Consider the following 15,113-nt stretch of genomic DNA (forward strand, 5'->3'; position numbering starts at 1 on the left):
CAGTGACTGAATGGACCCCTCATACCATTGAAGTAACTAGTGTCGATGGATCTAAATCACTGAAAGTCTCACCTTATTTTTCTTGGACCACACTTCAGAAAAGTGAGAGTAGTGTTAATGCAAAAGCACTAAATGCAATCACTTGCGCACTATCACTGGATGAATTCAAAAGAATTATATCCTGTGATACTGTAAAGCAAGCTTGGGATATTTTAGAGATGACACACAAGAGAACATCAATTGTTAAGAAATCTAAAGTCCAACTCCTCACAACCAAATTTGAGGAAATACATATGGAGGAAGATGAAATGTTTATGGACTTTTATACAAGATTAAATGACATTGTGAACTCTATGTGGGGTCTTGGCGATAAAATCCCAGAAAAGTAAAGTGTGTGCAAAGATACTACACTCATTACCTGAACGGTTCAACTCAAAGGTTACCACGATCCAGGAACTTCGTGATACGGACAATATGAGGGTAGAAGAACTAGTTGGGTCGTTACAAACCTATGAGTTAAATTTTAAAGCTCCTAAAGGTAAATCTATTGCCCTTAAATCTCCTAAATGTATTTATCAAGAAAATTCTAATTTTGAAAATTCTGAAGATGATATGGCCCTTTTAGCGAAAAAAGTTTTACAAGATTTTTAAAAGTAAAAAGAAGGTTGACTTTCAAAGATCAAATGATAAGAAAATATCTAAATCTAAATCTAAAACTTGGAAATCTTTAAAAGATAGTCAATGTTACAACTGCCAAGAATATGGGCATTTAGCAAATAAGTGTCCTAAAATGGACAAACCTAAAAAGAAAGGAATGTTGGCTACTTGGGATGAATCTTCTGGCACTGAAGCCTCTTCTGAATCAGAAGATTCTGAAACCGAGTCGAGCAATGAAGTTAAAGCTCTTATGACTCTAGCCAAGTTCATTTTTTCAAATCATGATGATTCTACTAGTGAAGAAAATCTGAATAATGATCATGAAAATGAAGAAGATCTTCAAGATGCTTACAATGCCCTATACAAGGAAAGTTGTAAGATTGCAATAAAACTAAAGCTTCAAAAAGAAAGGTTTTCAAAACTTAAAGAAAATTTTGATTCTCTTATTTTAAAAAAATCTCATACTTTAGATTGTTTTGAAAAATACAAATGCGATTTAGAATTCAAAACCTCCCAGATTGAAAATCTGAAATCTTAAAATGAAAAACTTAAACTTGAAATCTTTTCACTTTTGAGTTTAAAGGATACATGGAGGTATGCACAAGGTGATCCAAAATTAGAAAAACTTTTGTCTGGATCAAGAAAATGTGGCAACCGATCTGGTTTGAGCGACAGTAATAGGGCTCCTCCTAAACAGAAGAATAATCTTCCTAAGTTTGTAAAAGGAGAGTCCTCAAACTCAAAAGAGAAAATTTCTAATCAAAAGTTTTCTAAAAATACCAAAACGTTTCAATCTTTTAAACCTAAAAGTAACCATATCAACTATAAAAATCAGAACAGAAACCCTTTAGCTGAAAAAATAGTTGATTTGCTTAAGGAGCTCTTAAAATCTAACTCAGTGGGTCATTCTTACAACAATTACAAACATAAGAAGACCAACTATACTCCTAAACCCAAAACAGTTATGAAATGGGTTCCTAAGGCTACTTGCTTGGTTGCCCACACGACTTTCAAAGCTTCAAGCCATTCAAAGTAGTACCTAAATAGTGGATGCTCCAGGCACATGACTGGTGACAAAGCTTTGTTCACCACTCTTAAAGACATGACTGATGGTTCAGTCACATTTGGTGATGGTCGCAACTGCAGGATTATTGGCCAAAGTACGGTTCAACTTTCTAACCTTCCCTTATTTGAGAATGTTTTGTATGTTGAAGGTTTAAAGCATAACTTGTTAAGCATTTCTCAAATACGTGATAAATATCATAGTGTTAAATTTTCTAACCTAGGGTGTGAAATTTTAAACAAAAATGGTTCAATAATATTAACTGGTCGTAGAACTTCTGAAAATTGTTATATCGTAAGTGATTCTAGCTCATCTAATCAACTGTGTTACATGGTCTATACTGATGAGACTGGTTTATGACATAAAAGCCTTAGACATGTACACTATCGCAATCTATGTAGATTGAGCAAAAGAGAACTAATAAGAGGTCTACCTAAACTATAAAAAGTAGACAAAATATGTGGCAAATGCTAGATTGGCAAGCAAACTAAGAGTGCTCACAAAAAGGTGAACTCCAATGCCACATCAAAACCACTCGAGCTTCTCCATATGGATCTTGTAGGACCAACCAGGATGAAGAGTCGAGGTGGTAAAAAATATATACTGGTAGTCGTGGATGATTATACCAGATTCACTTAGGTAGCCTTCTTAAGAGATAAATTAGAAACCTTTGATGAAGTAAACAGGATTCTCAAACGGATTCAAACTGAAAAAGGTTTTTAAGTTAGTAAAATCTATAGTGATCATGGATCTGAGTTCGAGAATAGCAGTTTTGATAATTCTGTTGCGATCAGGGAATATCACATGAATTCTCTACACCTAAAACACCACAACAAAATGGAATTTTTGAAAGAAAAAATAGAGTGCTTGAAGAAATGGAAAATGTAATGTTGAATAGTATGAAGCTCCCTAAAAATCTTTGGGCTGAAGCCGTTAATACTGCCTGCTATACAATCAATTGAGTTTATACAAGTAAGTCAAATAATAAAACTGCTTATGAACTATGGTGTGATAAGAAGCCTACTATCAAATACTTTCGAGTTTTTGGCAGCAAGTGCTATATTTTACATGACCGTGAAAATCTCAAAAAGTTTAACACTAAAAGTGATGAAGGGATCTTTTTAAGATATTCCTTGAACAGTCGAGCATATTAAGTACTGAATAAGAGGACCGATGTTATTCAAGAATCCATTAATGTGGTCATCGATGATCACTTGAATACACCTATATCAAGTTTAGATAATGATGAAGTTCTTTTAATTAACAAACTAAATACTTCATTAAATCAATCTAACTCTAATCCGGTGACTGTTAAAGATCATCCAACCACTCAAATTCTTAGAAACCCTCTCATTGGTGTGCGCACTCATAGACAACTAGAAGACATATGTAATTACGTATGCTTCACATTCCAGATAAAACCAGTTAACATTAAAGAAGCTCTTACTGACGAAAACTAGATAGTAGCAATGCAAGAAGAACTTAATCAATTTGTGAGAAATGATGTTTGGTATCTTGTTCCTAGACCTAAAGATAAACAAATTATAGGAACTAAGTGAATTTTTAAAAATAAGTCTGATGAACTTGGTAATATAATTCGAAACAAGGCTAAACTGGTTGTACAAGGGTACACTCAAATTGAAGGTATTGATTATGATGAAACCTTTGCCCCAATAACTCGTCTTGAGTCAATCAGACTATTCATATCTGTTGCTTGCTTTAGAAAATTCAAATTTTATCAAATGGATGTGAAGAGTGCCTTCTTAAATGGTGATCTGTATGAAGAAGTGTATATTGAACAACCAATAGGTTTTGAAGACCCTAAAAACACTGATCATGTCTATCACCTTAAAAAGGCTCTTTACGGCTTAAAACAACCTCCCAGGGCATGGTACGAGAAATTGACTAAGTTTTTACTAAGTCATGATTTTCAAATGGGAAGTGTAGACAAGACTCTTTTTGTTAAGAAACTTAATGAACACATCCTAATAGTGCAGATCTACGTTGATGATATTATTTATGGATCTACCTGTTCTAATATGACTGTTGAGTTTGCAAATTTAATGAAATCTAAGTTTGAAATGAGCATGGTCGGGGAATTGAATTATTTCCTAGGATTGCAAGTGAAACAACAATCTTATGGCATTTTTATTTCTCAAACCAAATATGCTCTAGACTTAATTAAAAAGTTCAGATTTAAGAATGATAAGAATTTTGATACTCCTATGAGTACAACTTTAAGACTCTCAAAGGACTCTATAGGTAAAAATATGGATTCTAAATTATATTGTAATATGATTGACAGTTTACTTTATTTACTGCAAGTAGACCTGATATTGCTTTAAGTGTTGGTATTTGCGTTAGATATCAGTTTGATCCTAACGAGTCACATTTAACTATTGTTAAGAGGATTATACGATATGTCGCAAGTACTTCTAAATTGTGTCTTTGGTATCTATATGATACTAGTGTTCAATTGGCTGGGTACTCAGATGCTGATTGGGCTGGTAATATTGATGACAGGAAATCAACCAGTGGTGGTTGTTTTTATATTGGAAATTGTATGGTTTCTTGGTTTAGTAAGGAGCAAAGTTCTACATCGCACTCAACTACTGAGGCTGAATACATTGCAGCAGGAAATGCATGTACTCAGCTTGTTTGGATGAAACGTATGTTAAGCGAATATGGAATTGTACAGGATTTAATGGTTTTATATTGCGATAATTCAAGTGCAATAAATATTTCAAAAAATCTAATCCAGCATTCACGTACCAAGCACATTGACATTAGGTTTCATTACATTCATGAATTAGTGGAAGAAAAGTTGATATCTTTGGAATATATTCCGATCGAGAATCAACTTGCTGACATTTTCACTAAATCGCTTGACAAAAGCAGGTTTATAAATTGAAATTTGATGTTGGTATGTGCATTCTAAATTGATTATTCATGCATATTTGTATCATAGTGTACATATATTTGATAATTTATTGATTTAAATTTCAAATTTTTATGAAAAAATGCATATTTTAGTCGGTACATGACCAGTCGAGGATGTACTCGACTAGTCGTGGCACGACCAGTCGAGGACATCCCACGAGCAGTCGTGTAGCACACTGAACATTTTAAAATTTGGGGAAAACTTCATCTTCTTCATTTCATCTTTCCTCTCCAACGAGTCGACGCCCAACCAGTCGTACCCACCTTCCAAGATCTTCAAGGTTAGTGCTTTGTTTGCATTTCTTTTGTAGATTCTAGTCAATATTACTTCATTTTTCACTCTTGGAGTAATCTATTTTGTCATTCATTGTAATTTTAGGATTTTCTTTTAAAAAATCTGATCTAGCAAAACCCCACTTCACATCTTTTGAAGCTACTTGTTTCTTTGAATCTTCTATTACAAATGGATGCTAGAGGGAAAAAGAAAACTTCCTGTGGTCCAACATCTTCTAGATCAACTCCTATCACTCGGCGCCATCTTCGGTCACCCGACAATGATCCCTCACATGTGCAGGATTTGTGTATGCGCAATGTCATTGTTGAAAGACCTGTTGATCTTAACCATATTGCTCATTTCGGTATCCTTCCCTTACTACAAGTTGTAGGATGGGATAACATCTTACATTGGGGTGGGCCTGCATACCAGTCTATTGCTCAGGCCATGTTTGCATGCATCTCTGACTTTTCGAATGAGAATTTAACATTTAAAATTGATGCTAGAGAAGGTCCATTTGATATTGATCGTCATTTGATTTCAGCTCTAATGGACATACCGATTAATGATGAGGGTATTCCTATTCATACTTTAACTGAGAAACCCTCAGAATCAGAAAAAATGCATGCTCACTAGAGCACTATGCAATATGGATGTGCAATGGACTCATAAAGGGAATGCGCTCCCCTCAAAGTATTTGTTACCCAGATACAAGGTTCTCCACAGAATCTTTATTTCAAATTTGTATCCACGTTTTGGTAATAAAACAGAATTAACCACCTTTATGGTTCGGGTTTTGCACTCTGTCATCTCTGGTACTAATGTCGGTATGCCTTCTTTAATATGTCACTCCATCATTCAGTTTCGTCTCCATCCAGGTCACAGTGATATTCCATTTGCATATCTTATGACTGTATTAGCTACTCAAATGCTTCTTGCTATGCCTGTTGGAGAGGCTCCTATTCCTCATCTTATTTTTAACAACTATAATATAAACAAGATGAAATTGGAATTGACTCCTGGCCAAGTGGATGTGGGTGGTGCTAGAGCTGAGGCTATGGATGAAGAAGAGGCTAGCGATCTTCCTCCTGATGATATTAATATGGATGATATTTTTTATGAAATTGAATCAAACTCTAGAAATGATCCTGGCTATGAGCCATCTGATTTTGATGCTCGTCTTCATGCTCTAGAGGAAAAGGTAGAGAATATGAATGTTGCCCATGATTTACAGTTTAAATATATGCGCAAGTATCTTAGGCACTTAAACAAGGGCCTTCATCAACTTGATCCTACCATACCTACTCCTTCTTCAGGATCTGATTAAGTGCTTTACTCTTGGTCTGTAATAACTTTACTTCTACTTTTGTTGACTTGTGACCTTTGTTTAGTTAACTGACTTTTGTTTAATCTGGTTAATGGCTCGTGGACTTTAATTTACTTATTTCTTGACTAGTTAATCTATTTCTTACTACTGTTTATTATCCTTTTCCATTTTTCTTCCTTTGTCATATTGTGACAAAAAGAGAGAGAATTTATTTAGTTTTGCATATGGATTGATATATTGCTATTGATTATGGATAATATGGACTGAATATATGTGTGCTACTCAGGGGGAGTAAGTAAGGAAGAATTTGTGCTAGTTAATGACAACTAGGGCATGATTCTTTAACCAGGCTGTAACTAGTTCTCTTATATATGACTGGTGCATGATTCCTTATTGAGCATATAATGCTTCTCTTATTTTGATTGGAGTGTGTTTTGTCACAAATTTGACAAAGGGGGAGATTGTAAGTGCTATGGTTTTATGCTCCTTTGGTTGTCAAATTTTGTGGTGCCAAAGCCTCAATTTATGTCTTGTGTAGCTCATTGCTATATATGTTCAAGACATTGCATATGGGTTCAAGCTATTGCATCACCTCTCTAAACACTTTGCTTCAAGTCAAGAACGAAGAACTACTTCAAACCATTTTAAGAAATACAAGTACAAGCTACAACAAAAGAAGTGATCTTGTTCAAAGACTCAAGTTAGTGTACAACTTAAGATGAAGTATAATTCAAGCTCTAGAAGATCTTAAGTTCAATGCTACATCAAATATAAAGATCTCAAGCTTCACAATATTCAATTGTCAACGATCATCTCAAGAAATGAAGTGTCAATGTCCATACTTCACATTTAAGGTATGAATGACCTTAGATTGACCTTAGGGTAGGTCATTTTATATACATAATTTAAGATAAAACTTTTTATATGTATTTGGTCTATTCTAAGACTAGTCCTGAACCTTGTTCGACTAGTCCTAGAACTAGCTCGACCAGTCCAAGAAATTTCAGGACCTATCCTAGGTTTGTTGCAATTTTTTAAAATTTTTTGGTTGAGCTACGACCAGTGTTGGAGTCTGTTCGACCGGTTGTAGGAATAGTGACGACTCGATCCAGGACCAGTCATGCACTTTCGACTCAATCTACAGTGATTAAACCTGGTGTCATGCGACCAATCGTGGGTTTGTCACGACCAGTCGTGGAACAATTTTATCTGATCTCGCTTAAAATTTTAAAAATTCGTTTCTACTACGACCAGTCGTAGTGTCCTTAGGACCAGTCATAGATGCGATTTCTATAACTATAAATAGAACACAAATTTTAGAGTTTCATATCTAATTCAAGAAAAATCAAGGCTTCACTCTGAGATAAGTTTGTGTTCATTTTAAGCTACTTTCTGTATATTTAAAATTCTCTTTTGTTAGCTTTATTTATTTGATTTTGTTTCTATATTCCAATCGGAATTGAAAAGAGGAATTGTCATATTCCTTCTTCTTGGAATCAAAATCAAATATAGCTAGCCCATCTGGTTTAATTTAAAATCAATTAGAACTTAGAACCATTTCAAAGTGAGTATTGGACATTGAACTTCTATATTCGAACTTCTACTCTGATTGGTTCTTCCGGGCTACAATAAAAGGAGAAATCTAGGTATATTACTTTATTGTAAATTTCCTTCTTTTGGTTTTATTTGAGATTAAGCCAGAAAAATCTCAATTTGTTGGTTATTTGAGGAGAGGCAGAAAACTCAGACGTGGGGTTTTTTGAATTTTTTGAGCCCATTTGAAAGACACAATTGTGAAGGTTTTAGGTGAACCTATGAAACCTATTTTCATAGTGAACATGGATATCCCCTGTGTGAGGATATTAGGAGTGGAGTAGCAAGTTGTGTGGCTGTTGTTTAACAGTTGGTGTACACACAGGCGAACCACTATAACTCTTTGTGTTTTGTGGATGTGTGATTTATTTTCTATATCTTTTATCATTCAAGTTTGTGGGATGTATGTGTGGATGTGAATGTTGTAATATTTACATTTCAAGCATTGTGGGGAATGTTGTAATAGTTTAGAATTTATTTCTTGTTATTTCTTTTAATTCCTTTCAGTTTAAGTTTTTGATATTCAAATTGTTCTAGTAAGGTTGTCCTGCCATAAACCCTTGGTTTTTATGGTGCAAGGTTGTCCTTAGAGCAACATTGGTATCAACCTTACTGTTCTATTATTTGAAGGTAGTTTTACATTTTCATAGAGTGATTGGTTTAAAGTGCTATCTTTACTTTATTCATTTAAATTCCACTATTAAAGTTTTAATTTGGCATAGTCCTATTCACCCCCCCCCCCCCCCCCCTCCCCCTCTAAGACATTTAGCTAGGCCTTATCAAATTTAAAGCCGTAATTATGTTGTTGTCGTTATTTTAAATTTAAAATTGAGCTTTTTATAGTCATCAGTCTAGTACTAATTACCAAATGCCCATGGCTTGAGAAACCATTCACTACTCGTACCATATGCATGCTTAAGAAGTATTTGGCATTGTACATGGACCCCACTATTTTCTTTATATGCGTTAAGCATACACATAAAACTACATTCTAACATTCCAAAACGATTAAAGATTTAAAACTTGCCTAGGCTTGAGCCTATTTCTATGCCTATGCTTCAATCAACCCATTTCTACAAATTAAGCCCCTAGTATGGTGATCCAGACCATTGATCTTATGTTCCCTACTCCTAATGGGGGATTCTACAAATTAGGCCCCTAGTATGGTGATCCAACCCTGTCCTACCAAGATCTGACCTTTTTTTCTTGTTTTAAAGTGAACGAGCTCCTGGAAGTGTATGCATCCTATAAAAAAATTAAATGGTATTGTACATTTACTGGCTTCCAAGAAAAAAAAAACACTGCCAAGCAAGACCCAGAACAGGACCACAAAATTTCCTACTAAAACAAAGTAAGAGATGAAATAAATGGTACCAAAGTGAGAGATGAAATATATTGTACCCCCGTGATGCACCCTTTTAACATTAACAAGACAAGAAAATTTTAAGTACAAAAAAGCTTTGTCATGGTATAAGGTTTACTTCTCTTCTGTCTTTTCTTTTGTTTTTAACCATTACTATTCAATGTGCACCTCCTCCCTAAGATTCATTGTTCACAACGGATAACTCAGTAACAAAGTCAAGTTTTGATGAATTGTCAGTCTTAAGCAACTTGCCATCTTTTGGAACTAAGTAAGGGATTCCATCAACTATAGGATAAGAAAAGTAGAGGGCGTCGCTGATCAGAGAATTGGATTTTGGACACAGCCTTAACGGTTGCTTGGAGAGGGGGCACACTAGAAGATAAGAGAGGGCCTTGCTAATGCTGACTTACTTCAAAAGGGCTTTGCTCCCTCTCACCATTTTGTTGCTCGGTGCCTGTTTGAAGCTTGGCATATACCAAGATCTGACTGCCTATTAATTGCATCACTTGGAATGAGATATGGTCCTATGGATCTGACAAATCCAAACATGCATTCATTGCTTATATAGAGCTTTTACATAATAGTTTTAAAAAAAAACATTTAATCTCAAATTCAAGTCGCAGTAACAAGGAAATTAACAAAACCTAGAAATGTAAGGGAGAGGGAACCTTTGAAGAGGAAGAAGCCTCAATGTTAAGGGGAGTGAGGGTGAGGGAGAACTGGTGGAGGCAGTGTTGTTGAAGATCCGATGCTGTTCAAGGAGGTGTGAGGGTGCGGGAGCTCGAGAGAGGGAGAGAGAGATGGCAAGGGACCTCGAGAGAGGGAGAGGGAGACGGCGAGGGCGCTGGCGGTGGGAACGGAGAGAGAGAGAGAGAGGAAGGAGGAAGAGAGAATGAAATAAAGAATGAAGTGAGAAAGAGAGAGAGAAATGGGGGGAGATTTGGGCGCGGCTCTGTTTTGAGCACGTGCCTAATTTCGGTGTAGGGCCATGAATGGTCCTCTTAAGGGCTCTGTGAGGCCCACCATGATGTATTTACTTAATCCAATCCGTTCATTAATTTTACTAAAATATTTTAGCTCATAATCCAAAAAATAAAGTATATTGAATTCCCAAGTGGACCACACCATTGGAAGCACATGTGCTTTAATCTCCATGTTTCCTACCGTGTGGTCCACTTTACCCATCTATCTAGCTGATTTTTAGTTTCACGCCCTATAATAATATTTCAAAATAGATGGACGGCTTAGATAGAACACATATTTTTTAGGCCATGTTTCAAAATAGTTTCATGCTCACCATTTTTTATGTGGGGCCCACCCAAAATTTTTTAATCAAACTGATCTAATCATTCTCCCTTAATCCAGGTCTATGTGACCAAATCAATGGCTTGGATGGCAAATAAACTCTGTGGTGGGCCAATGTCACATGGGATAGTGGGCCCCACAGCGTATACATGTATTGGCCCCACCGTTGCCCATTCCATTGATAGTCGTGGGGTCTATGGACACCATTAAAAACTTCATAGGGTCCAATGTAAGGTTTATTTGTCATCCAACCCTAAATCCCTAAATCCTCAAATCCTTAAATCTCCAAATTCCTAAATCCTCAAATCCCTAAATCGGTATTGAGGTTGAGAGAGATTGAGAGAGAGAGAGACAGATACCCCACAATCAACTGAGCTTCAAGGAGAGAGAGAGAGAGAGAGAGAGAGAGAGAGAGAGAGAGAGAGAGAGAGGGCGTGCATGGGTAGGGCGTCCAACAACGGTCCGTGAGAGAGAGGAAGAGAGATACAGAGAGATAGAGGAGGTAGAGGATACGAGAAAGACAGGGAGGGGACATGGAGGAGAGATTAAAGAGAGAGGAAGAGAGAGTCAGTGAGAGAGAGGAGGGAGAGAGCACTGGAGGAACAGAGAGTCAGTGAGAGAGAGGGAGGTTATGTCGCGTTGGGTGTAGGGCGTCTCCTGGACGCCCTACTTGAATTGACGTCACCATTTTCTGTGGGCCCCACTATGATGTATTTGTTATATCCACACCGTCCATCCATTTTGAGATATCATTTTAAGTCATGAGGCAAAGAATGAGGAAGATAAAAATCTGTAGTGGACCCCGCCACAAAAAACAGTGGGGAGAGTGATTCCCACTGTTGAAACTATGTTAAGGCCCGTCATAATGTTTATTTGAAATCCAAACTTTTCAAAAGTTAAAAAATACATTAAATAAGGGAAAACACAAACATCATGTTGATATAAAACTTTTGTTGCCTTTAGATGTTTTTAATGGTGGGCGTCACTGTCCCACTATTTTTTGTGTTGGGGTCCATTGGAGCTTTGGATTTAACTCGTTCTTTGGATATTGCCCTAAAATGATCTCTCCAAATGGATGGAAGGTGTGGATATAAAACATATATCATGGTGGTGGGGCCCAAAAATGAGAGGTATATAAATATCAGGTGGACCACACCACCTGAAAACAATAGTGATTGGATATACATCATTTAAATCCACGTAAGGCCCACTGTACCGTTTATTTGTCATCCAATCTGTTTATTAGGTTATATAGGCCTAGATGAAGCGGAAACAAAAATCATCTCGATCCAAAACTTTTATGGCCCCCAAAATGTTTTAAATGGTTGCACTCATTCAACACTGTTACCTATAATGTGGTCCATTTCAGATTGGGATATGCCTCATTTTTGGTCTCATGCCATAAGATGATCTTTAAAAATAGATGGACGGCATGGATTAAACACATACATCATGGTGTGGCCCACAAAGCACCAACCACCAGCCATTGGATGGTGTCAGGGGGAGTAGCCAATATGTTCCCCTTATTTGTGGTGTGGTCCATTTAATCTTTGGATATGATTCATTTTTTGGATAATTCTATAAAATGATCTCAAAGAATGGATGAATGGTGTGGGTTGATCCCAAATTTATAAGTAAATCCAAAACTCAAGTGTACCATGCCACGTGAAACAGTGTGGAATAATGATTTTCACCGTTGATATATACCTTCCTTGGGCCCACAGTAATGTTTATTTTACATCCAACATGTTCAGAATATCAAAAAGATATGAATGAAGAGAAAACACAAACATCAGCTTGATCCAAAACTTCTATGAATGTTATTTTTAATGGTGGACGTTTAATACCCACTTTGTCGAAACTTTTTTTTAATCCATCTTGGCTTTGAAAGTGTCCGTGACCCATGATCCATTCGGTCCATCAGACAATAAATCATATTTTCACCATGTATCTTAAATTTCATTCAAATATAATAGTTATGTAGATCACATCACAAGTGTGAAATCACGTATAAAACATCTAAATTCATAATTTTGCACACATGAACATTTAAATACAATTGATTTCAAGAAATTCAATCTTCATTTTGTTTAAGATCGGATGAATAGATTGGATTGCATGTATATAGTAAGGTGATCCTACACACAATTAAGAAGATTTTAACAGATTTCTAATCTCATTTTCCCCCATTGTGCAGAGAATCGGAACGTTGAATCCCTCTGATTTTTAATTCCTGATATAAATACATGGTGGGCCACCTTATAGACAGGTTAGATGTTATCCATATGAATTCATCCTGAACAAACCAGCAAATGTAACGCGTTCATCCATACGAAAGTAACGCAGGAAAATTTTGTATATTTAATTACTATTGATTGATCCATCATTAGCAAATGCAGGCTTTTTAAGCGAGCAGATTAGATGTTGCCTCAGTCTCATCCAAATGGTGCCATCCTGACTGTGGGGCCCATATTGATAAATGTATTTTGTATCCACGCCGTCCATCTGTGTTTTTAGAGCATTAATTCTAGAGCTAGATCCTAAAACTAAAGCATATCCAAATCTCAAGTGGACCACATCACAGGAAAAGTGGGAATTTGAATCAAGCTGATATCTTCATTTTTCCTTCATCGACATCTTTCTGACCTTATCAACAAGTTGGATGAAAAACAAACATCATTGCAGGCCCTAGTAAGGTTTCAATTGTGAACATTATTATTCCCACAGTTTTTTGTTGCGTCATTTATTACAAGCTTGGATATACTTCATTTTTTTTTCTTTTAACCTAAAATGAGCTGAAAAAATAGATGAACGGCATCGATTAAACACATAAATTAAGTTGGGCCACAAATTATCCATACGCGTGGTGCGAACGGAAACATTAACCATTGAAATCTTCCCAAGGATGGCCATGATGTTTTATTATAAAATATTTCAAAAAAAATTAAATACAAATATTGAATTTTTATTTTTAAAATCTCAAAAATTTTCTTATATTTTAATTTTTTTTCTCAAAAATTTCAAAATGCCGATTTTTTTTTTCTAAAAGCATCATTTTGTTTTCAAATTTTTTCTCAAACATTGTTAAAATTTTTTAATTCTTAATATTCTTTTTCATGTGATATTACAAATAATTTAAATATTACTTTTTAATTATATGTAAAAAAAAATTCCATTCATTATATATATATATATATATATATATATATATATATATATATATATATATATATACATACATATATATATATATATATATATACATACATATATATATATATATATATATATATATATACATACAATATATATATATATATATACAGATATATATATATATATATATATATATATATATATATATATATATATATATATATATACATACATACATATATATATATATATATATGTATGTATATATGGAATCAACGGTTTTTGTTCGTTAATAAAAACCATTAGCGACGGTTTTCAGCCATCGGGAAAAATTTTCATATTTATTTTTAGCGATGAAATTAATCGTCGGTAAAAACACTTTTATCGGTAAAAGTGAGTTTTCAGATGGGGCAGGAATTTTTGGTCTGTGGCAGGAACCTTTTACTGACGGTATTAGTTATTCGCGAAAAACATTTACCATCGAAGATAAGCTTTGTCGGTAAAAACATTGTACCAAATTTTTGCTGACGATTTAGTTCGTCGAGAAAAACACGTATGGACAAAACTATCATCGATAATAACATCGTATTGGATTTTTGCCAACGGTTTATGTCTGTTGGGAAAAGCACTTGTACCGACGAAAATAATTTTTGTTGGTAAAAACATTGTATCGAATTTTTGCCAACAGTTTATGTCTGTCGGGAAAATAGTTTTAGCTACGAAATTAAAATTTCGTCGGTAAAAGTAAAATTTTCAATTTTTTATTTTTTTCAAAAAATCAAAACAACCATTACCAATGAAAATTTTCATCAGTAAAAAGGGCTTTTACCTACGAAATTATAATTTCGTTGGTAAAAATAAATTTTTCAATTTTTTTTTTCAAAAATTCGAAACAGCCATTACCGATGAAAATTTTTGTCGGCACAAAGGACTTTTACCTATAAAATTATAATTTCATCTGTAAAAGTAAATTTTTCAATTTTTTTTTTCAAAAATTCAAAACAGCCATTGCCGACAAAAATTTTCGTCAGTAAAAAGGACTTTTGCCTACGAAATTATAATTTCGTCGGTAAAAGTAAATTTTTCAATTTTTTTTTTCAAAAATTCAAAATAGGCATTACCGACAAAAATTTTCGTCAGTAAAAAGGACTTTTACCTACGAAATTATAATTTCATCGGTAAAAGTAAATTTTTTGATTTTTATTTTCAAAATTTCAAAACATCCATTGTCGACGAAAATTTTCGTTAGTAAAAAGGATTTTTACCTACGAAATTGCAATTTTGTTGGTAAAAGTAAATAATTTTCATTGGTAAAAGTCCTTTTTACCGACGAAAAAAATTTGTCAGTAAAAGTTTCGTCGATAAAAATCCTATTTCTTGTAGTGTTTCTACAAATAAAACATTTTCAAAAGGAGGAAGGTTAAAAAGTTGAACC

The 15,113-nt window shown here is 34.7% G+C and overlaps 1 pseudogene; it reads right to left on the minus strand.

Moving 5' to 3' along the window:
* Positions 1-9,080: 9,080 nt before the first annotated feature.
* LOC131218343 (uncharacterized) lies at positions 9,081-9,681 on the minus strand (annotated as a pseudogene).
* Positions 9,682-15,113: the final 5,432 nt, after the last annotated feature.

This window comes from Magnolia sinica, chromosome 11, assembly GCF_029962835.1.
Source record: "Magnolia sinica isolate HGM2019 chromosome 11, MsV1, whole genome shotgun sequence".
Taxonomy (NCBI): Eukaryota; Viridiplantae; Streptophyta; class Magnoliopsida; order Magnoliales; family Magnoliaceae; genus Magnolia; species Magnolia sinica.